The sequence below is a fragment of the Lithobates pipiens genome, unplaced genomic scaffold (assembly GCF_037356315.1).
Source record: "Lithobates pipiens isolate NorthernLeopardFrog02 unplaced genomic scaffold, aLitPip1_a1.2 Scaffold_30, whole genome shotgun sequence".
Taxonomy (NCBI): domain Eukaryota; kingdom Metazoa; phylum Chordata; class Amphibia; order Anura; family Ranidae; genus Lithobates; species Lithobates pipiens.
In genome coordinates, this window is record NW_027507791.1 from 99,621,937 (window position 1) to 99,646,946 (window position 25,010).

The 25,010-nt window shown below is 39.8% G+C and overlaps 1 protein-coding gene across 2 annotated transcripts in view; it reads right to left on the minus strand.

Moving 5' to 3' along the window:
* Window positions 1-25,010, minus strand: part of PAX9 (paired box 9) — a 63,042-nt gene that overhangs the window by 17,583 nt on the left and 20,449 nt on the right. The window lies entirely within an intron of this gene.

Here is a 25,010-nt window from a genome sequence, read left to right on the forward strand (position 1 = left end):
CCCCCATTACTGACATACAAGGGTGGATTTACTAAAACTGGAGCGTGCAAAATCTGGTGCAACTGTGCATAGAAACCAATGGGCTCCCATGTTTTTTGGTCAAAGCTTATTTGAACAAGCTGAAACTGGTTCTAAAGACTGAAGGTTTTTTACCTTTTGAAAGAGCCCAGAGGCTGCAACACCTAAGCAAGAGGCACCACTAACCAAACACTGCCATGAAGACCAAGAAACTCTCCAAACAAGTAAGGGACAATGTTGTTGAGAAGTACAAGTCAGGGTTAGGTTATAAAAAATTATCCAAATCTTTGATGATCCCTAGGAGCACCATCAAATCTAAACCAAATGGAAAGAACATGGCACAACAGCAGACCTGGCAAGAGACAGCTGCACACCTAAACTCATGGACCGGGCAAGGAGGGCATTAATTAGAGAGGCAGCACAGAAACCTAAGGTAACCCTGGAGAAGCTGCAGAGTTCCACAGCAGAGACTGGAGTATCTGTACATAGGACAACAATAAGCCATACGCTCCATAGAGTTTGGCTTTATGGCAGAGTGGCCAGAAGAAAGCCATTGTTTTCAGCAAAAAACAAAATGGCTCGTTTTGAGTTTGCGAACAGGCATGTGGGAGACTCCCAACATGTATGGAGGAAGGTGCTCTGGTCTGATGAGACTTGAATTGAACTTTTTGGCCATCAAAGAAAACGCTATGTCTGGTGCAAACCCAACACATCACATCACCCAAAGAACACCATCTCCACAGTGAAACATGGTGGTGGCAGCATCATGCTGTGGGGATGTTTTTCAGCAGTCGGAACTGGGAAACTGGTCAAAGTTGAGGTAAAGATGGATGGTGCTAAATATAGGGATATTCTTAAGCAAAACCTGTACCACTCTGTGTGATTTGAGGCTAGGACGGAGGTTCACCTTCCAGCAGGACAATGACCCCAAACACACTGCTAAAGCAACACTTGAGTGGTTTAAGGGGAAACATGTAAATATGTTGGAATGGCTTAGTCAAAGCCCAGACCTCAACTCAATAGAAAATCTGTGATCAGACTTAAAGATTGCTGTTCACAAGCGCAAACCATCTAACTTGAAGGAGTTGAATCAGTTTTGCATGGAGGAATGGGCAAAACTCTCAGTTGTAAGATGTGGCAAGCTCATAGAGACTTATCCAAAGCGACTTGGAGCTGTGATAGCTGCAAAAGGTTTATTATTATACTATTAGCAGCAAAGACAACTTGCACTAGCAAATAAGGTTTCTCTTGTGTACATAAAAAAATGAAAAACGACATTGTCTTAAAGTAGAACTATAGGCAAAACTTTTTTTTAAAAAAATTTGGTCAGAGTAGAGTTATAACCCCTTTTATAAATGAGGGAGACTCATAACCCCTGTAAGGTTTATTTTTGCCATCTATGTCCCATTGGGGAGCTTTAACTTCACATCCTGTCCCATAGCCAAAACAGGAAGTGAGAGGGAATCTCTTGAGGACCCTCAGGTCTCTAGAACTAGTGTCCCCATTGGAAGATTTCTCCTCTATTACTTTTCTAGGGACAACCCAAAATTTGGTATTTTCTATTAATTTAATTTTCCATGATAATGGTAGACAATTAAAGAGGATGAATCTCACTAACAGGGACACAGAGAGAAAAACTGGTGGGTGTTTTAACCCATTTCCACTCTATGCAAAACTAAAAAGTTTTGACTTTAGTTATACTTTAATTTTAATCTGGTGGCATGATCAACCTCTAAAATATTTGTTTTATTTCCTGAATATTTATATATCTACGTTGCTATTAGTAGGGTGCTTAACATTCTATTCAGAGAATAATGATGAATGGTATTACCAAAGGTATTGGGATGCCTGCCTTTACACACACATGAACTTTAATGGCATCCCAGTTTTCATCTGTAGGGTTCAATATTGACTTGGCCCACCCTTTGCAGCTATAACAGCTTCAACTCTTCTGGGAAGGATGGCCACAAGATTTAGGAGTGTGTCTATGGGAAGGTTTCACCATTCTTCTAGAATTGCATTTGGAGGTCAGGCACTGATGTGGTTGTTCAACATCAGTGCTTGACCTCACAAATGCGCTTCTTGAAGAATGGTCAAACCTTCCCATAGACACACTCCTAAACCTTGTGGACAGCCTTCCCAGAAGAGTTGAAGCTGTTATAGCTGCAAAGGGTGGGCCAACTCAATATTGAACCCTACAGATGAAAACTGGGATGCCATTAAAGTTCATGTGTGTGTAAGGGAAGGAGCCCCAATACTTTTGGTAATATAGTGCACATCTATATATACTATACAATTGTGGATATTTCATTGATTGGTATCTGCTATTAGGTAGCTGAACATTCTATTCAGAGAACAATGAAGAATGCGGCAGAATTTGAAACATTCTCATTTCTCAGCTCTTGAACAACACATCACCGTGTTTGTATGGAAGCTGTAGCAAGGCTGAGAATTAAAGAATACAAAAGAAAAGGCAAATTAGGCACGACCAAGATATTGATGTTGATTCCTGGGCTCTGATAACATCTCACTAATCCACACATTATTTGGAGCGTATTTGACTGGTGCACATCCACTTCTCTTACATGTCAGTGCTGGTAGACAGAAGAGTTTGTTAGCTGATAGAAGAACACATTTCATTGCTCTGATCAGTTCTGGTATTACAGTTCAGCCGCCAACATTTCTCCCTATCAGTAGGATTTATTTGCTTTTGTCGTGAATGAGATTCATGTATTCATGTTTATTGCTAGATCCTACTGTTGATTTAAACATGTTTAAAAGTCTAAACAATAATTACAAGTCTTTTATATAAACTCTTTGAACATGTATAGATGCATTCACATAACATTCATTGATACATACAGTATACAGTATAAACATTTCATCAACATGAGATTAAAGGGGAACTTCAGGCCTTGCAAAGCTGGCTCTGTCCTGTCCTGGAAAATCAGGCGCACACACAGATGTACCAAGGGGCTCTGACCGGCCTTCAGGACCCAGCAGAGACCTGCAGCACATCTATACACGCATGGAATTTAGAAGCGCATATGCAGCATCATAGGCACCGGGAGTGCAAAATTATTCCTGCCTAGGCACAAAAAAGACAGAAACACTTAAAGTCGAATTGCGGGAGAGAGGAGAAGCCAGGTGCAAATACTTGTGTTAATGGGTGTGGGTCCAGTTTTTTTTACCAGCCCGCAAGGCCTATCCATTGTACATACACTGACACCTTTTTTTCTTATATTTTTTGCTCTCAACATGTTTTGTCACTGCACTTTATATGTATGCTTTTTCATTTCCAAATGGTAGGGTGTGGGTAGATCTACCCTAAAGTCTAGGAGGAGGAAGTATGGCCATTAGGTTCCTTCCTCTCCTGTCTTGGGGGGTCTCTCATCAGGAGGTCCTTCATCCAGTATTCAGTGGTCCACTTTGGCTGATCACAAGAAGAGGGGTCTGCCAAAATTTTGGAGCCCCGTGGGGGGGGGGGGGGGGGGCGGGGGTCAAGGAAGGGTCTATATGACATGCCCGAGTGTGCACTTTTTTGTACATGTTCACGTGCACATTTTTGGTTCACTTTGGTGCACTGTAATTTAGCACCGCACTTTGGGCTCTAAAAAAACAAAAGAGGAACTGGAGTTTGTGATCATGTGACCATATGGTTAAACAGGTAAAAGCGGCATTTAAATTGTGATTTATGCTGATTAGCGGAAAGGGACCCCCCCCCCCTCCCCCTCACATAGGCACAGGAACGAAGGAACATGCAGAGTTGTATTCTGAATAGACAAGCTCTCTGCTTATCTCCCTCTAAGTTTCTTCCCAAACACACATTTTTAGCTCATGTTATCTCATGTGTCTGAGAACTTGTCAGAAAGTTACTCATGCTGATAACAGAGGAATAAAGCACCAGAGAAGAACCACACTTAGAGCTTTAGCGAGAGACGGGTAAACACTACAGATATATGTGCTTAGTTCAAATTTCATGAATGGGGTTTACATCCACTTTAAAGCACTAAAGCACATTTGGTGAACTAAAGAACATTTGCCAGCATTTGACCAAAGCATTGTTAATCAGCAGGATAATGTAAAGTCTGGCCTGTCTAGGTTCAGATTATGAAACCACAGGGTGCTTTGCAGCCTTACACCCACTGTCATAGAACTACATTCACCTTTTTTTTCAGTAATAAGAGCTAGAAACAAAGTTCTATTTTTTTCAATGCAGTAACTAATAGCAACCAATCAGAATTGAATCTCTCTCTATTCTTCTTTTTCTGTTAGGTTACTTGCATACTAGAGCCAACTGATGAAGTGAAGACACCTTGCAAACAAGGGTATACATATAGGGGTGGGGGGGGGGGGGGCTGATTTGCTCAAGAAGTAAAGGCTGTTTACTTATAAAAGTAAATGTTCTCTTTCCAATTATAGTAAATTAAATAAACCTGTGTTCTTTGTGAATACCTAATCATGTGTAATGATTCTTTTTTTATATATATTACAAACTCATGATTGGTTAATTTCAGTGAACACAGCTTTGTCCTATTTACAAAGCTCAATGAACGATCTTTGCTAAGTGAACAGTCTCTATTTCTTTAGTAAATCAACCTCACAAATTTTAAGTAGCTAGTTTTCTTGGCAGATCCTAAAGTCAGGACCCTGATGTTGCAAGCTTACTACCCACTAAGCTATACCATCAGCATGCCAGTAGCATGATCTACATGCCATCCATCAACCTCTTAATAACTGCATTACACTTGTCTCAAACGTCTTTGTGATGTGAAGCTGAGAAATCGTATGAACTCGATCTAAAGAAGGATAATTCTACTATTAAAAATTCTCAATTGTTTCTCTCCAAAACAGATGTAGACACATGTCCACTGCCTCACAAGATGTAATAGGGCTTTGATTCCCCACACAGATACTTGGCCTGCAAATAAAGATCTTGTCTTTTATTTAAATAGCATTACTATTTCAAGCAACATAATTGCTGCATCAATCTAATGGGATCTTACAAGAACAGCTTCTGCAATTACTTTACGTGGAATTTATTTTATTTAATGCTGGATTTTCCCAGCTCATCGAAATTGCTGTTCATTAAGTCTGGCCTTTATCACATCTGAGTTCTGGAAATGCCTAGAGATGACTAATGCCGTGTACACACGATCAGAGTTTTCATCTGAAAAATCTTCTATGGTTTTTCCAACGAAATTCCGCTCAAGCTTGGCTTGCATACACAAGGTCACACAAAAGTTCTCAGAACTTTTGACCGTCAAGAACGCGGTGACGTACAACACGTACAACGGAACTATAAAGAGAAATTTCAATAGCCAGTGCGCCACCCTTTGGGCTCCTTCTGCTAATCTTGTGTTAGTATTGGTGAGTATTGGTAAGTTTTGGTGAGAGACAATTTGCGCTTTTCAGACTCGTGCTTTTCCGATCGTTACTGCTCTTCAGTTTGTGGATTTGTATCTGTTTTTCCGTACGTGTAGTCAGTTCGCATCTGGGTTTCAGTGCGTATTATTATTATAGTACGTATTTGATTTTCAGTGCGTTCTTGTCTGCTCGTTTCTGATTTTAAGCTGGCTCTTCTCAGGCCTTTCTGTTTTTCAGTGTGTTCTGTTAGTTCGTTCTGACCAGCCGACCGCTTTAAAGCCATGTTGCAGTTATGTACTCGCCGTAGAGTTCGTGCTGTGCGGGGGCTTGGTGTTGGGGTTCTTGCTTTGACTCAAGCCCAGTCTATGAACAGGGTGGGGAGGAGCTCATGGACCAAGAATTGGTTGCTCCAGCCTGACCAATTCTGTCATGTGCCTTTGTTGCGGGAGATCCAGTAGAATAATCCTGATGATTTCAGGGATTTTCGATGGATGATGGACCCCCCATTTTTCACCGTCTGTTGGCTTTGCTGTCCCCTTATATTATGAAGCAGGACACCTGCATGAGGCAAGCCATCGCTCCCGAGCAGAGGCTAGTCGCCACCTTGCGGTACTTGGCGATGGGGAGAAGTCTGCAGGACCACAAGTTCTCGACAGGCATCTCCCCCCAGGCTCTGGGGATCATTATTCCAGAAACCTGTTCTGCCATCATTCAGGTCCTGCAGAAGGACTATATTAAGGTAAGATTTCTCCTTTAACATTACATTATATGTATTTAATGTTTGCTTATATATTGTATTTCTTTCATCATTCCCTAATTACAATGATTGTAATATGCTGTGAATGTCCTCTTTATCCTCATGCATGCTGGCGTATAACACGCACCCCAAGTTTAGGAGGGAATTTTAAAGAAAAAACGTTTAGGAGGGAAAAAAACTTACATTTAAATGCCCATCAATGCAGCCTTGGCAGTGTCATTTGCAGCCTTGCATTGCAGTCTTGTCAGCCATTTGCAGCCTCGTCAGTCATTTGCAGCCTTCCATTGCAGCCTTGCATGTCATTTGCAGCCTTCCATTGCAGCCTTGCATGTCATTTGCAGCCTTCCATTGCAGCCTTGCATGTCATTAGCAGCCTTCCATTGCAGCCTTGCGTGTCATGTGCAGCCTTCCATTGCAACCTTACATGTCATTTGCAGCCTTCCATTGCAGCCTTGCATGTCATTTCCAGCCTTCCATTGCAGCCTTGCATGTCATTTGCAGCCTTCCATTGCAGCCTTACATGTCATTTGCAGCCTTCCATTGCAGCCTTGTCAGTCATTTGCAGCCTTGTCAGTTTCTTTTGCAGGCTTTCCGTTTAAAAATGGCACAGCCGAGATACAGAGCAGGTGTCCTGTGTATCTCGGCGGCGCTCGGTAGCTCTCGGCCATTCTCGGCTATTTTCGGCCACACTCGGCCGTTCACGGCGGCTTTTGCCCGTTCTCAGTGGCTTCCGAAAGCCACGAGAACGGACAAAAATAGCCGAGAGCGGCCAAAAATAGCCGAAAGCTGCCGAGACCGGCAGAAAAGGCAGAAGAGCTGACAATTGGCGGGGGTCAGCGTATAACACGCACCCCCGATTTTCCCCTGATTTTAAGGGGAAAAAAGTGTGTGTTATACTCTGATAAATACAGTAAATCTAAATATTATTATGGAGATGTGGCTTTAAAAAATATTACTAAGGATATCACAAAAAATAATAAAGAAATAAGTTTGTCAGAATATCTGCAGCAAAATAAGTTCATTCTTCTAGCATTATAAAGAACAAAACAATGCGCTGCATTAAAAGATCCAAAAATTTACAGTGTGACGAATGTGTATGTCCATTACAAATGCTAGTTTTACCAGACCAAGCGCTTCCGTCTCGTACTGAGCATGCGTGTTTTTTTACAAAATTGCATACAGACAATCGGAATTTCCGATCGGAACTAATTCCGCCAGCAAAAGTCCAATGGAGCATACACAAGGTCGCAATTTCCAACCAAAAACTCACATTGGACTTTTGCTATCGCGTGTACGGGGCATAACTTGTTCATGCTGCCAAAACGATGGAAATCAAATACATAAGAAGTATTAATGTCAGATTATGTTATGTTGATCATGTCATTTCTGTAGAGATATACTACTAGTAGATATACTACTACTATACTATCAGTCATATCAAGCAGTGTGATGGCATATCAGTCCTCAAATGGTGATCATTGCCATTACTTATTGATTCCTCAATATAGTAGCATTGCCTAAATAGTTTTTTTACATTTAAATTAGACCTGCAGATAAAACTGTTTAGGGCTGTTGATAGCAAGAAAAGCCTGTCAGAGGTTTTAACCTATCAGTATCCCTATTGGGAAGAGTATCCTTCACTTCCAGGCCCATCGTTCAGGGATCTCCAAACTACAGCCCTCCAGCTGTTGCGGAACTACACATCCCATGAGGTATTGTGAAACTCTGATTTTCACAGACATGACAAGGCATGATGGGAATTGTAGTTCCTGAACAGCTGGAGGGCCATAGTTTGGAGACCCCTGCCATAGATCATACAGACTATGATTGGAAATCACTTCAAAGTGTGGGAAATCCACCTTTGAGAGTTGTCACTGAAAAGGGTTTTGGATTTCACATTATTTCTCTCCTGGTGATAAATCTTGCCAAAAAAGTGGTTGTCTCTCTCCAGTGGGTCAAAGATATCAGTAAAAATGTACTGATTCTTCACCACTCTACACTAAGTAAAAAAGTTTTAATTTTGTTAAGATGTCAACAGCAGAGATTTTTCACCACTCTGATAAACCTTTTCAGCCAACCAGAGGATAATCATGATACATGCTATACATATCCTGATTATGAATAACAATGCTCTTACTAGTTGGATTGCTATCACAAAGTGTGTCTATAACCATTTTTAGGGGGTGCTTAAGATTAAATCCTACACAAGGAGTGGGTAAATAACAACTAATAGTGCAGAGCAACAAAAACGTGTAATAAATACCTGTGGTGTATGTGCTATAATCAATATAAAGTATAAAAATTACAATTGTGTATCCATATAGTAATGCTAATATTGCAAAAAATAATAAAAAATTACAGTCCAAAGTTAGTATCTTTCCTTCACACTATAAAGTGTATCCACACACTTGTGCTTTCTTCCAATTATATGTGTTCCACCGCTGTGCTCCACCATCTGTTCAAGCTGCCTCTTACCTCATCTGGAGACCCCCTTAAAGGTAGGGTCAAAAATAGCCTTCCCAGATCTCTGCATGTTGCTTTGCTCTATTTATTAAATAGGCTCAGTGGACTCCCAAGTTAGCATGTTGAGAAAATCAGATTCAGCAATTAAAGAATTCCCATCACATATGCCTACTGCCAGGATGCCATCTCTTTTACAGATGGCTGCGTGGCACTGCTTTAACATTCCTTCCACTCCCGGTAAAACAAAATGGCACTTGTCTCCATTCTGGGGCCCTCATTCACACCGCAACCTTCAGATGCCTCAGTTGTAGGGTCAAAAGACCCTTGTATGTGCCATCATAAAAGTCAGGCATCAAACGCTGAAGCCCTTCTGATCTGTCTATTATAACAAATTGAATCTGCTGACAGCCCTGCCCTGGCACAATAAAGAAACAGGCACCAATGGAAGAAGGACCAGACTAAATGATCAGAGTCCAAAATTATTTTATTGATTATCACTACAAAAAAAGTCAACACATTGCAGGGACCAGAAACACTTCCCCTTCATCAGGGCTTCAGCTCAAATAGGAAGCTGTAGTGGACTCAAAAGAGGGCAGAAGAATTAAAGCTGTTATAGCTGAAAAGGGTGGGCCCACGCAATATTGAACCTTATGGACGAAGACTGGGATGTCATTAAAGTTCATGTGCATGTAAAGGCAGGTGTCCCAATACTTTTGGCAATATAGTGTATATTCACATAGGAAAGCACTATTTTGAGTCCATCCAAATGGAAGTGTTTTCTGGCACCCAAAATGCATTGCCTGTTTTTTTAATGCAAATTAATAAAATAAATGTGGACCTTTTTATCATTTGGGCTGGCACTCTTTGAGATGCTGCATGTTTTTTTCATATAACCTGCTGGGTACCCACTGGAGGGTAGGTAGCCCTATCTGTTGTGAGCAGACTAACCTGAGCCAGTGGGCTCTCCAAATGTCCCTATTAGTCCCTATAGTACATCAACCCCTTTAGTAAAATATCTTCAGTATATTTACCCTACTTGGTTGTAAAATGTAGTTTTGTTGGATATAGATGTGACTTATATGCTGTGGACACCCATTACGTACAAAGGTCCTAATGTCACCTGAGCTTTGTTTGACACTGGCAAACATCTGTTGCAAGGCCAAACAAGTGACTTCCTCTGAAATATCTTGATACAGGTATAAAATATCTGTGGTTTTAGACTGTAGACTAGACTATGTGCCATTATTAATTCCTTTAAAGACATCCTGTTCTAGAAACTATTTGAGAAAAAGAGGAAAAACCCTGAAAAGATAAGATTTCTCACAAGGAAATTGAATTGGGAACACATGCCAAAATATCTTGCAGCATTTTTCTTTCTCTTCTCTTTAGTATCTTGAGGCCAAATGTAGAGAGAATGTCTACTTGTTACAGTTGTGATGCAACATTTCTTGCAGACCATAATAGGTGTCAGTGTTACAGCAGGGAAACTGGATCTCATAGTGACGTTGGCAAGAAAAACTGTCCGCGGCTATGACTGCTTCTGCTGACCTTGTTATACTTGGATTGGCTAGTGAATGGAAAACATTTATACAGGAAATGAGTTGGCCAATCAAAAAAAATAAAATAAAATATTTGGACTTAGTAAAACAGCTTTCAAATGGTTTTTATTTTCAGTGAACCAATCAATCAACGACAAACTGCCTTGTCTTACTTCTTTGTGCACAACATAGTAATCTATTTAAGTACAAAGGGGTTCCCTAAATCAACCAATCAAGGGCTTGCTTTATTTTTCTATGTCTACACTCTAGAAGAATTGACAGTTTGAACCTGATTATCTGGTATAAATAATATTACTACATAAGCATTTCTTCAGTTTCCATAAATAACATTTTAGAGGAAACTTAAAAAAAATAAACAGCAACTAATCAGATAATAATATATTGAAACCTATAGACAGTAAAAACATACTTTTATGTTACCACAATGTGAAGAATTTTTTTTTCAGTAATTTTCCTTTTTTTTGAGTCATAGGAATGAGTCACATTAATAATAATATATAACAGGCACGATACTGGCATTAACTCACAGCAACATACTACAAGTAGAGTTATACATACAGCAAAAGCCTCCATTAAACCTTTAGTGGCTCTCCTTAGTTTTTGATGGAGCAAAAAAGGGTTATGCCGCGTACACACGACCAGTCTTTTCCGACGGACTTGGTCCGGTGGAAAATCCGACGGACTTTGCAGCTGAGGTCTGCCAGACTTTCAAACGAATGGACTTGGCCACACACGATCACTCCAAAAGTCCTATGGATTCAAATGTGATGACGTAGAATAAGGAAGTTCATAGCCAGTAGCCAATAGCTGCCCTAGCGTCGGGTTTAGTCCATCAGACTAGCAAACAAGCGAACGGATCGTCCGCTAAAAGCCAAGTCTGGTGGACAAATTTAAAGCCAGTCTTATTTCTAGGTCCGCCGGACTTTTGGGAAGAAAAAGTCCGCTGGAGCCCACACACGATCGAATTGTCCGACAGACCAAGTCCGCCGGAAAGTCCAATCGTGTGTACGCAGCATTAGAGTATCTAGTTGTTTTTTTTGTTTTGTTTTTTGCTGTTTATGTTCCTATAAAAGAGATTCTTCCTCATTTCACGTCAAGACACATGTGGGGTTATCTACTAAACCTGGAGAGGGCAAACTCTGGTGCAAATCTGCCTAGAAACCAATCAGTTTCCAGGTTTTATTTCCAAGATTTAATTGAGCAAGCTGAAGTTAGACACTAAAATGTGTTATATTTATACTTATATCTTATAAGGGCATTACAGGGACAGAAAGTTAGGGAAATATCTACTGAAAGGAGTTACAGACAAAAAAAAGATAGAGATTGAATATTTTTCTTGCCCTATTAAAACTTTAAAAAAAAGTATTGGCTGGAGTTGGACAATTGCCTGGTAGTGACAGGTTCTTAGACCAGCCATGAAACCAAAAGTGTTGTCAAAGATAGCTGGCAGGATCTAACTACCGAAAAGATTTGTCAACTGGATGGTTGTCAGATAAATATGCATGCTTACGTCGGACGAATTTCGATCTGGCTATAGGGAGGCTAGTTGTAATGAAATCGATCAACTTCAATAACACCAACCTCTTGTTTTTTTTTTCGGCCCGATCACTGTCAGGGGCTATAGCCGCCAGCAGTGATTATTGTATTCTGAAGGCTCCCCACCGGCAGAACACAATAGCGTTGTAGGAGGGATTCCAGTGGTTGAAGGAAATCAAATTGCATAATGTATGGCCTGCTTTAGACTACCCGGATGCACACGTTTACGATATGAGGGCAGGAGGGGAAGCCATGGTAAAACTGAGCATACACTGATATAATTTCATTCAAAAAAGTTTATTTTGGAACATTTGTAGTGAAAAGAGAATTCAAAAAAGCAGGATGGAAATTTTTTCTCAAATTAAAATGATTACAAAGGCTATATATACAGTATCTCACAAAAGTGAGTACACCTCTCACATGTTTGTAAATATTTTATTATATTTTTTCATGCGACAACACTGAAGAAATTACACTTTGCTACATTGTAAAGTAGTGAGTTTACAGCTTGTATAACAGTGTAAATTTGCTGTCCCCTCAAAATAACTCAACACACAGCCATTAATGTCTAAACCACTGGCAACAAAAATGAGTGAACTCCTAAATGAAAATTTCCAAATTGGGCGCGAATTAGCCATTTTCAATCCCCGGTGTCATGTAACTCGTCAGTGTTACAAGGTTTCAGGTGTGAATGGGGAGCAGGTGTGTTAAATTTGGTGTTATTGCTCTCAATCTCTCATACTGGTCACTGGAAGTTCAACATGGCACCTCATGGCAAAAATGTCTCTGAGGATCTGAAATAAAGAATTGTTGCTCTACATATAGATGGCCTAGCCTATAAAAAGATTGGCAAGACCCTGAAACTGAGCTGCAGCATGGTGGCCAAGACCGTACAGCGATTTAACAGGACAGGTTCCACTCAGAACAGGCCTCGCCATGGTCAACCAAAGAGGTTGAGTGCATGTGCTCAGCATCAAATCTAGAGGTTGTCTTTGGAAAATAGACATGTGAGTGCTGCCAGCATTGCTGCAGAGGTTGAAGGGGTAGGGAGTCAGCCTGTCAGTGCTCAGACCATACGCCACACAGTGCATCAAATTGATCTGCATGGCTGTCATCCCAGAAGGAAAAAATTATTCCAGCAAGTTGGGACAGTAGTGATATAAGCATGGGTGCTCAACCTGTGGCCCTCCAGCTGTTGCGAAAATATGAGGCATTTCAAGGCTGACAGTTTCAAGCATGACTTCCAAAGGCAGAGGCATGATGGGAATTGTAGCTGCACAACAGCTGGAGGGTGACAGGTTGAGCACCTATGTAATAGAGGGTACAATAAAAAGCTTGCAACACTCATTAAGCACAGATACTCTTAGCCCTTGCACACACGGTCAGAGATTCTGACAGAATGTGTCCTATCGGACCGTTTTGTCAGATATTCCAACTGTGTGTGGTCTCCATCAGACTGTTTCCATCGGAATATCCAACTTTTTCAACTTGCCGGTAAAATTTTCCGACAAAATGCTCCAATCGGACATACTCCGATCATGTGTAGCCTACTCCGACTAACAAAGTGCCACGCATGCTCAGATCAAATTCCTAGACCAAAGCTATTGGCTACTAGCCTGAACGTAGTCCTGTCGTAACGAAATAACGTCATCACGTTATGTACAATCGGATTTTCTGACAACTTTGTCCGACCGTGTGTATGCAACAGTTTCGAACAAAATCCGTCGGACAAAATCCAACGGATTTGGTTGTCAGAATGTCCAACCGTGTGTACAAGGGCTTAGAAGGGGTAGCAGGCATGCAGGTTTACTTTATCTGATGTCCTTCAGGGCATTTATATTTCTTAAAAGTTCCTTGAGTGATTAAAGGGTCAATTATCATTATTACTTTTTTTTTAAATGCACCTCATTGCATTGCACTGGAATGAACTGCCTCCAGTGATTTAGAGATGACATGCAGTAGGGGCATAAATTAAACCATAAAACCACAAAAGCATATACGAAGAGGTAAACAAAACAGCAGAAATGTAAATTGTACTTGGGAGTGTACTAACTAGGATATATGGCTTATTTGCTAGTGGCAATTCAGTATGCAGCTCTCCAACATACAATACAGGCTGCCAGGCTCATAAACAGAACATGGATAGGATAACCAGATTGGAGGTACTTTCATATTGAAGCGCTAATATTCGTTTTGGAGATAGCAGCCAACACATATAGTGATAGATCACTTAGGGCCATTGATCTGGCAGTATATCCACCAGTAGCCATGAGGATTTAGTATAGAAACACTAGAGCTGCATGTAACCGCATCAGTAATCACATCTGAAAAGATTTAAGCGTAGTGTTGCAGAGGCCTCCTGGTACTTAGACTTTTCAAAGTCATGAGAATGGCACACAGCTAAAAAGATATAGCAAGTGCAATACCAAATATTACCAAACCAGATACAACATCAACTTGTAATATTACAAAGCTAAAGTACACAGAACAACCAGACTTGGTATGGTGAATTGGCAAAAAACTTCCAAAAACCTATACCAGTAGAACCTTCTTAAAACAGGGGTTAATTCACTAAAGAAATAAAGAATGTCCACTTAGAAACCTACATTTTCACTCTGCTTTTTTTAAAAATGGGAAGCTGTATTCACTTCAATAAACCAATCATGAGCTAGCAAAGATCTTGTTTTTTATTTACCCTGTCATGATAGAATATTCACTGGAGTCACAGCATCACCTCATTTGCTAACATTTTCTTTAAAAGTGAACATACTTCTTACAAAGTTAGCAATCATTTTTCTATGAAAACATCCTCTATTACTTTAGAAGAGGAATCCCAGTATTTTGAAATGTTTCTCAATGCAATTTCAATCACTTTCTAATGGCTTTAATCCCTTTAAACTTTTGATGTTAAGCTAACTGGCCTATAGTTCACAGGGATATATCTTGGCTCTTTTTTAAATATTAGTGCTACATGGGTTTTTCTCCAAACAGCTGGTACCATTCCAGTCAGTAGACTGTCCATAAAAATTAGGAAAAGTGGTCTGGCTATCACCAGACTGAGTTCCTTAAGGACCCTCAGGTGCAAGCCTTCTGGTCCCGATGACTTATTAATGTTAAATTTTTCAAGTCTAGTTCTAATTTTATCCTCTGTTAGCCATGAGGGTGCTTCCTGTGATGTGTTATGAAGATAAACATTACAGACTTGGTTATAGAATCTCCCGTTTCCCCTGTGAAGACTGAGGAGAAGAATAAGTTCAGAACCTTCGCCATCTCTCCATCTTTTGTAACCAGATTCTCTTCATCATCCTTTATGGGGCCAATATGTTCTGACCTCCCTTTCTTACTATTTATTTATGGAAAAATATCAGTAGAAATGGATATCAGAGGGAACGAGGATGGGACAAATCAAATTGTCCCTTAGTATTTAAAAGGCTGTAAATATAGTTGTGCAAAATCAGTTGTTCTTTGAGTAAGGTATCAAGAACATCAAGTTCTAGAAATTAACATTTTTCTACACATAGTTTTAAAAATATAAATAAAACTTGTGTGCTTAAAGACTGCTGCAACCAGGGTGGACTGACCTATCGGCACTCGGGTACTGGGGCCGATAGGGAGGCCCGTGATAGGCTCCTGGGGATGAAGTCAATGCCGAAGAAATTCCAGCACAGCGCTTTACTCAGTGGAGAATCCTCAGCTCAGTGAAGTTTCTGTCGGCTACGCCTGCCTCATCTCTGTGCTCTCTGCTTTCATTTCTCCAGCTCTGCTCGGTGCTTCTCTCCCCCTGCCTCAATAATATCCTTATCAGTAATTTTGTCATTGTACAAACCTTGCATAGCGGAGTAAAATAGTTGTAGAGCCGCACCACCTCCCAGCTCCACCCCCGCAACTCCAGCTCTCCAATTTCCTTCCTCCCGAGTCCCGCTGGTAAGGGAATCTATATGGAGGTTCGGGAAGGGGTGCTGATATACTGGAGGTCTCTAAAGAAGGGGGACACTGATATACTGTAAGGGGACTGTGAGCTATACGGGGCCTCTAAGGAGGGGGAATGACTACTGATCTAATGATTGGTGACCAACCATTAGATCAGCAGTTATCAGCACCCCCTTTCGTACAGACCCCCCAATAGATCAGAGTCTCCTCATATCAGCTCCAGTGGCAGACTGACCATTCAGGGTGTGGAGCTGGGAGAGCGTCAGTAGCTGCTGGAACAACTGGCTCAGTTACTAGTGACAATCCAGACTTCACCAACCCCCCCCCAAGCCTCCCAGAAGGGCAGATCAATGTTATCCCCGCCACCTATAACCCTAATACTCGATCATAAGCAAGCTAAGCCAAGACTCAGCAATCGGCTTCATGATCAGGAAGGGGGACGGGGTATCAAACCAACAGCTGGTGGAGAATTTTGGGCCCTTGCTGACCAAGCCCCTCCCTGGTGAAGCCCACAATGCCACTTGCCAGCACTGAGGTGAGGGGGTATAGTGGGGTCTGATGTTACCTAGGAGTGGGGGATATAGTGGGGTCTGGTGTTGCCTAGAAATGGAGGGTTTTGGTGTTACCTAGGAGTGGAGGGGGTATAGGGGGGTCTGATGTTACCTCAGAGTGGGGGGTATAGTGGTTCTGATGTTATCTAGGATTGGGGTTGGGGTGTTAGACCCACATGATAATTGTGCGAAAAAGTGCCCTATGTGCATATCCTCAATATTCAAACAAACATGATACAACTTGCCTAATGAATATAACATAATCAGAATGAAAAACTCAAAATGAAAATACAATTAATGTTATGACAATAATCACCATGCATGATATTAAATATAATATAAGCTAATAGTCCATAGCAATTCATATGTAAATAAAGTGTTCCGTGCTCATAAACCACTGTAGAAAAAAGTGTTCCAGTGCTGAAAAGTGCTCCGCATATAAAAAGGGCCTCTTACCAGATCATAATGAGGATGCCCAGAGGATGCCAGTTGTGTGGAAACGTGTTGGGCAGAGTTAGTGTGTGACATTATCACCTGGTGGCATGTCAGCTGATTTCTGTGGCCACACTGATCTGCTCAATACCTTCTTTTAACCAACATTTATGTACGTGCAATACCTTTTTCAATAGGAGTTTTTTTAAACATATTGCATTAATAAGTCTCTCCCTACTTATGCCCTTATATATGTAAATGTTGAACAGTTGGAGCAGAAAATGTGACAAGCTCTTTCTATACGAGAAGTGTATTATCCCCATCCATCAGAATAATTCAAAGGGTTTTATTACAATGAGAGTGTTGATCTTGTCTTTGCAATACCAAAAGCGCATTTGTCCTCTGTAACTGGAGATCATTAAGATCTGGTAAGAGGCCCTTTTTAAATGAGGTGCAATTTTCAGCACTGGAGCACTTTTTTTCTACAGTGGTTACAAGCACAGAGCACTTTATTCACATATGAATTACTATGACCTATTTGTTTATATGAGATTTAATATCATGCATGGTGATGATTCTGGAAATTAATTGCATTTTCATTTAAAAAAAAAAATCATTCTGATAATGGTATATTCATTACACAAGCTTTATCATGTTTGAGTAAATATTGAGGAATCATATAAGATTGAAAGGGGCAGTGCACTTTTTTGCACAATTATAGCTTTTAAACTGCAATATTAAGTTGTCAATAGCAGTAAAGAGTCCATTTACATGAGCTGGTCATTTATAGAAATGTTTGTCTGTTGGCACTACCTGACAAAGGAATACATCTCCTTGCCTCTTGGCTGGCATAGATTTTTTTATTTCTGATCTCTATTCCTTTTTGCCCCAGTGAGGCATGGATGATGTCTGCTAAGAGCTCTTTCTCCTATTATAGCTACTAAAATGCATATTTGCCCAATGTGAACATGAATGTTTATGCCAAGTTCTTTAATCAGAAACCTGGTTCAGTGGTGGGATCATGTATGATCTAGCATACAAGTTGTTAAAGTCTGTGAGTAGCATATGAATTCATATCTTACGGTTAAGATTTACCCATTTCATTGAATATAGGTATACAAAAATGTTATATTGGTGAGAAATACATGTTGGGGAACTACCATGGATGCAGGAAAAGTAGTAGCTCTTGTGCTCTTAAAAGAGACTTTGCATCACTGTTCTGTGGTTTTCTGGATGTTTTGCATGGATGGGCACTGATGGGCACTGAGAAGCACTTATGGTTGGCACTCTGTGTGAGGGACCGATGTCCCTCTGACAGAAGCTGGTGATTGGCTTTCTCTTCCCCCTCTCGCTGACCGTGAGGGGAAAAAAATACAGATTGACGATCTTCTGTTGACATCACGTGATCAGCTGTCATTGGCTGACAGCTGATCATGAGGCAAGGGGCCCGGATCGACCCCTTACTCCAATCTGTGATCAGCCGAGTCTTATAGACATGGTGATCACGGAGCAAACCACCCGTGACCCGCATGCACGGGAGGACGTCCTCCCGGTAATTTTAGGCCCGCACTGTAGCCGTCTTTCGGCTATAGTGCAGGCATCAAGTAGTTAAAATGGGTTGATAAACACTGGTATACACCACAAATTCAATTGTTATTCAGTTATTAAAACAAAGTGTATTTTGGTCATACAGAGTGGAATTTGCTAAATATAATAGACACATAAAAACTAAACACTAAATACAAACTAGTTTAAAAAAAAAAAAGTCTTTCATATTACCTTTTTAATTCATGTAAACTCCACTATATTTGGTTGACGTACCATAATAATAAGGTGATATTAGGCCCCAAATCAGCGGTAGATTAACCATAATATTCCACTATTGAAAAGAGCACCAAATATACTAGCGACTCTACATAAATTTATATATATCAGGTAGATTCTTGTTTCTTGATAGATAACTATTAATAGACTGCATTGATCTGTCTTAATATAAATCTTAACTAAACAATTATAGGATGTCATATGCGACTAGAGATATACTTTCCTGTAATAAGATTATCCTAATGTTACAATGTAAAAATGTTCTCTTTACTCATTACATTCAATGTTTTCTGATAATCTTTAATTAAATACTTGAACAAGAAAAAAGTAAAAATAAAGGCTTACAAATAATATGGTATAAAAAACATTCCTGCATCTGCCCGTGAACAGTCAAAAAAAAATGTAAGCAATTAAAATGTTCATCATTTAAAGCGGAGGTCCACCCTAAAATGGACCTCCGCTCATCGGAATCCCCCCCCCCTCCGGCGCCACAATCGGCACCTTTCAGGGGGGAGGGGGGTGCAGTTACCTGGATAATCCAGGTAACTGCACCCACTTCCGGGCTAGCTCTCTGCGGAACGAGCGTATGTTACGCCCCCGTTCCGCAAGCGCCCGCCCCCTTCAGCAAGTGCCCCGCTGCCTGCTGGGAAACACACAGCTCCCAGAGGCAGCGGGGACCGTCCGGATTGCGCTGCGCGGCTCGCGCATGCGCAGTAGGGAACCGGGAAATGAAGCCGAAAGGCTCCATTTCCTGATTCCCATACCCAAGATGGCGGCGGGACCCGGCAGCCGAGCGAGCGATCGGCTTCGGGTGCCGACATCGCGGGCGCGCTGGACAGGTAAGTGTCACTATTTAAAAGTCAGCAGCTGCAGTATTTGTAGCTGCTGGCTTTTAAAAAAAAAAAAAAAACGCGGAGTCCCGGTGGACTCCCGCTTTAAAGCTGTAATCATAATCACGTTAACAAGGCTGTTTTAAATTATTTCAAGTTTCATGAAATAACAGCATTTATTGTCATGCAGAGAGGCTAAGCCCAGGTCAGTTACATTCAGGTGAAAAGAAAATTCCTGTTTTTATTATTTCCCTTAAAATAATTATTTTTTATTTTTTTTACACAGTTTGCAAGTTGATTTGAACCTTTACTGTTTAGTAAATGACCCTTATAAACTAGAGATATCATTTTTCCCATTAGCTTGTGTTCGCTTCAAAAATCCAATAAGTTTCAGGGAAAAATAGCATTTTTAAAATATCTATACATGATTAGATATTGTAAAATTAACACATAATGGTATGGAATTGACTGTATCTAATGAGGTTGATATCCTAAAGGCAAATAGGCTGTTCACTTTGCAAGGGAATGTTTCCTTAGCTTAGTAAATGTGGTGAAAATTCACTTTGCATTATTCAATGTCGTGCAAGATAAAAAAATAAAAATAAATGTTTGCATTCACATGATTGAACTGAATGAAGTCCACAGAGCTTCCCCACATTCACCAAGCTAAAGAAAATGCCCTTGCAAAAGGCAATATTCCTTGCGAAGTGAACCGTTTATTGTATTTTTAAAAGATAATGACAAATTGCTATGTTTTTAAAAGATAATCACAAGTATCAAATGGACACATAGGGGTTAATTTACTAAAACCAACTCCTGTGCATCCATTTGGTAGTTGTGATTATCTTTTAAAAACATGGATACATTTTTGGCATCACTTTGATAATAAAAAAAATGAATAGCTTCATAAAATATAAATGTAACTTTTTTTCTTCACTGAAAATGGAACAGTTTAATTTATTGGCCACAGAATAAGGATGTAAAGATTCCTTAATTCATAGAAAGCAGATGGATTCAGCAGTTTATATTTTCCAACGCCCTGGACAGGAGGCTGTGTGTGTACTGGCTTACAGATGTGTCTTTTACAGATATGTATTCCTAACTTTATAGTAAAAACACCCTGCAATGCACACGGAAGGGGATACACAACAGCAGTGCATTGCATTGCAAATTAGAGTGTAAAATAAATTAATGAGAATTTCATCGATATTATATTTTCCTAATCTGACTAACCACAAACACAAACCCTTAAAATTGAACATTTCTGATGTCATAAACCATCACCATAATTTACTGGCCTCTTCTAGAGGTTCATTTTCAATAAAAGTAATTTTCCCTACACTCCATCTTAAGCTAGGTTCACACTACTGCAATCTGATTTCCAGAGCGATTATGTAGTGTAGCTTGGACGCAACTTGGATGTGGTTTGAATATTAGCGCAGGAACGTTTTCCAAAGTTGTGCCATGCTGAATTGCATTGATGTGAACGGGCAACATTGAAAACAATGTGACTTCCATTGTCATGCCAATCTGTTGTGACTCTGCATCTGAAATCGCAACAAGTGTGAATGGAGCTTTAAACACATTATCTATATATATTATTACATTATATACTGATGGTTTTATACTCTACAGCAGCCTTACTCAACTTTTTTGACATGGAGGAACCATTGAAATAACTTTTAGGTCTCAGGGAACCCCTGCTGATAACTACTTTATCTACAGTTCACTATGCATTAGCCTGGTGGTCAGTGGGAAGGGAGCTTCTTAAGCCCCATACACACTATCAGGTTTTCTGCTGATTTTTGTCTTCAGATTTACCAAGACCATGTAGTACGAGGGCCTGCCTGATTGCATACAAATTGAAACTCCTAAGGTTTGACCCCATATTATATGGTTTTGGTAAATCTGAAGGAAAAGAACAGCAGAAAATATGATAGTGTGTATGGGGCTTTTCATTGGTAGTCAGTGGGAAGAATGCTCTCTTTATAGGTAGTCAAAAAGATAATTGGTGTCAGTGACTACATATCGGAGAAGCACAAATTGCTCATTGTTCAAGGAACCCATAACAGCTCTTGGAGGAACTTTGGCTGAGAAAGGCTACTTTCCAGGACCATTTATGTAGGCCAGGGATCTTCAAACTAAGGCCCTCCAGCTGTTGCAGAACTGCAAGTCTCATGAGACATTGTAAAACTCTGACATTCACAGACGTGACTAGGCATGATGGGAAATGTAGTTCCTGAACAACTGGAGGGCCATAGTTTGGAGACCCCTGACATAGGCCATAGATTTGTCACCATTAAGGTGATTAAAAAATAAATTATTATTTTGGGTGTTATATACTACAACAGGTATCCAGTTCAGGGTGGCTCTTCAAGGTCTACTTTACCCACTTTAATAACACTTTTTACTCAACATAGTAGGGTGACTACTTAGCCCTGATTATACAAATGCCTATGTAAATAAATGTGTATATTCTATTACAATTAATGCATATGATTCTGGTTTACAAATGATCTTTTTTAAGATCTCTAGAAACCAGTGATTGAAAGTACAGGTATTAATCAATCATTTGTAGTTTTACACACCAAGATTGACTACATTTATTATAGATATATTATATGGAGTCATTACTATAGCGGTTGGTTTGAATTAGTAAAGGATTTAAGCCATTTGTTACTTGCAAGTATTTATTGTGATAGCTCTGTGGTTTCAGAATATAAGCATGATTCATTTTGAAGCGAATTTAATATGGGACATGCTAATGCAAATTTTTCTATTGCTGTGTTACAGAGGAGGCTTTTGTGGTTTGAAGAAACATATGCACTAATATGAATCTCATTGAGAATGCCTCCCAGGAAGGAATATCCCTAAGGCATGCCATGTTTGCCCCCTTTTGTAGGCAGATCTCATCAACAGTGATTATTCAGGACTGGAGCAGTTAACAAACATGTAATAACAAGTATTTGGTGGCATCAAATATGTGCGTCATTGGTTGCAAACATTTTAAAGCATTCTTGGAAATCTCAGTCAACAATATAGAATTTTTCTGTGTTCCCTAAGGAATAGATCTCTGCACTCATGTAAAAAAAACACCCTTGGGGGGAAAAAAATTGAAAAACGATGTGTGGTGATCTCTATTTCTAAAGTAGATCAAGTATATGTGTGGCTAGTTTAAACATTGCCGCAGTCAGTAGATTGCAGTTTGCAGCCTGACAACCAATCGTTTTAAAACATATGAACACATTGGAGATGATTTGCTGAAGAAGCTGCATTAACTTCAGTCATCCAATCAAATAAAAAGGAAATGCCTATTTTTACATTGCTATGCACATGATTGGATTTTCAAAATAAATACAGGTTCACTTGGGTAAATAAAGAAATTTAAATCTATAGTCAATCATGCTAGTATATACTGGTAGCTTATTTATATACTTTTGTGGTTATGCCCCTATTTACCCAGGGTCTTCTGATGTATAAAGTACCCATAGACATAGAAAAAAAATGTCACACATTGGCGGTACCAATCATTTTTATTCCTCAGACAGATCTTCAACATCTTCTACCTGTTCTGTGGGAAAGCTCTTTATTGTTGCAACTGAGTGCTTTACATTAACTGCTTTACTGGTGTCTATAGAATTTTGCCAGCAAGCAAGTTGAGTTCTTTGACAAAGGTTACACATTTTAATCACTAAGAAATGATAACCCTATTTATCTTATGATCATTGTAACGACTGGGTCATGAGCAATGGTCCAAAATGTAGCCTCAATGTGGCCATTATAATAATAGCTCTGTGTATTCATTTTTGTCCTTTGAAAACATGCAACTATAAGGGTATTATATACATATTACACTCATATCGATGTAATGTTTGATTTTAAAATATAAGTAAACTGGCTTATATGAATTATTTCCTAATTCTAAATAAAACAAACAACCAATTGTTAAAAGCTGGAGTTTAATCTGCTTATATTTTACGTTCTCTGCTTTCTCTCTTCCCCTTCATCATCATGCTAGTAATATTTGTAATTAAAACTTTTCTGTTTTTAGTACACACCTTATTTTAGTTCCAGTGACATCCCCACTGGGTCTCTGCCCTTCTCTGCACAACGCAGGCAGATAATGGCTGGTAGGAGGGTCAGTAGGGTACTGTACATGGCTACTTCAAAATATTGCAGCACCTTCCTCCTCTCAATGATTTCAGTACAGGAGATGAGCCTGTACAACTGTGCAAGACTGAAGGTAAGGCTGGAATTCGGCTTTAATTATTCCAGCAAGTACTAGGTAAATTTAAAGTGGCAACCTCATCTGTACTTTATTTGTCCTTATTTGTCTTTCTGTACCTTGTCATTAACTCTTGTGTATAATATCCCTTGTCCAGCCTAGGGGAATACTTATCTTATATGTGGTATCTGGTTAGTATCAGGAGTCCTCTCTCTCCCTCTCTTCCTCTCTCTCTCTCTCTCTCTCTATATATATATATATATATATATATATATATATATACAATCCTATACCTACAGTTGATCCAGAGGATGGCAGAAAACTCCAGCAAAGCATAATCCATTCCTCCAGATGGAAAGAGGGCCTCCTGTCCTCTGTGATTACTTTAAAGTGATTAACTATATTGCCCACTTATTTATTTATATATGTTGATCATATTCCTCTTTAACCTCTTCTTCTTAAGAGAGAATACATTCAGTTTCTCTAATCTTTCCTCATAGCTGAGTTCATCCATGCCTCTTATCAGTTTGGTTGCCCTTCTCTGCACTTTCTCCAGGTCCCCAATAAAAATTTTATGAACTGGTGCCCAAAACTGAAATATATATTCCAGATGCGGTCTTAATAATGATTTGTACAGGGGCAAAATGATATCTATGGAGTCCGTACCTTTCTTATTATTAAGTTTATGATCTACCAAAACCCCCAGATCCTTCCCCTCCATTGATTCCCCCAGTTTTACTCCTCCTAGTACTCTGTTTGCCCCGAAAATAAGACCTAGCGTGATTGTCAGTAATGGCTGCAATATAAGCCCAACCCCCCAAATAAGCCCTACCGTGTTTCCCCGAAAATAAACCCTACCTTGAAAATAAGACCTAAACGGACTTTAACTAGGGCTTATTTGGGGGCTAGGGCTTATATTGCAGCCATCACCGACAATCACGATAGGTCTTATTTTCGGGGAAACAGGGTATGTATGATGTATGCACATTCTTAGCCCCCAAGTGCACAAATTTCTATTTATCAACATTAAACCTCATTTGCTGCATAGTTTCCCAATTAAACAGTGCATTGAGGTCGGCTATTAAGTTTGAGACCTCCTGTAAGGACATTCCACTGCATAGCTTTGTGCTATTTGCAAAAACTGAAATAGTACTTTTAATCCCAGACCCTATATCATTTATAAATATATTAAAAAGCATGGGTCCCAGCACTGAACCTCGGGGTACACCACTGATAACCATTCAGGGTATTAAACATTAATCACGTGGTCAATTAATCATACAGTCATAGTAAGGGGGGAACATACAATTCCTAAATGGAATGTGGCCTAGATACCAAGGTGGTACATTGAATTCAGGCCTCATAAAAGTTGAGGTGATATCTTTTGACACATGCATTTTACAGCTACAAAACAATGGGAGAATTCCAGAAAAAATAATTGGTTTTACCTGAAACCATTACTTATTGAACTTAAATTGTTATCATAAGTAACTTACTAATACCTAAAACCTAACCCCT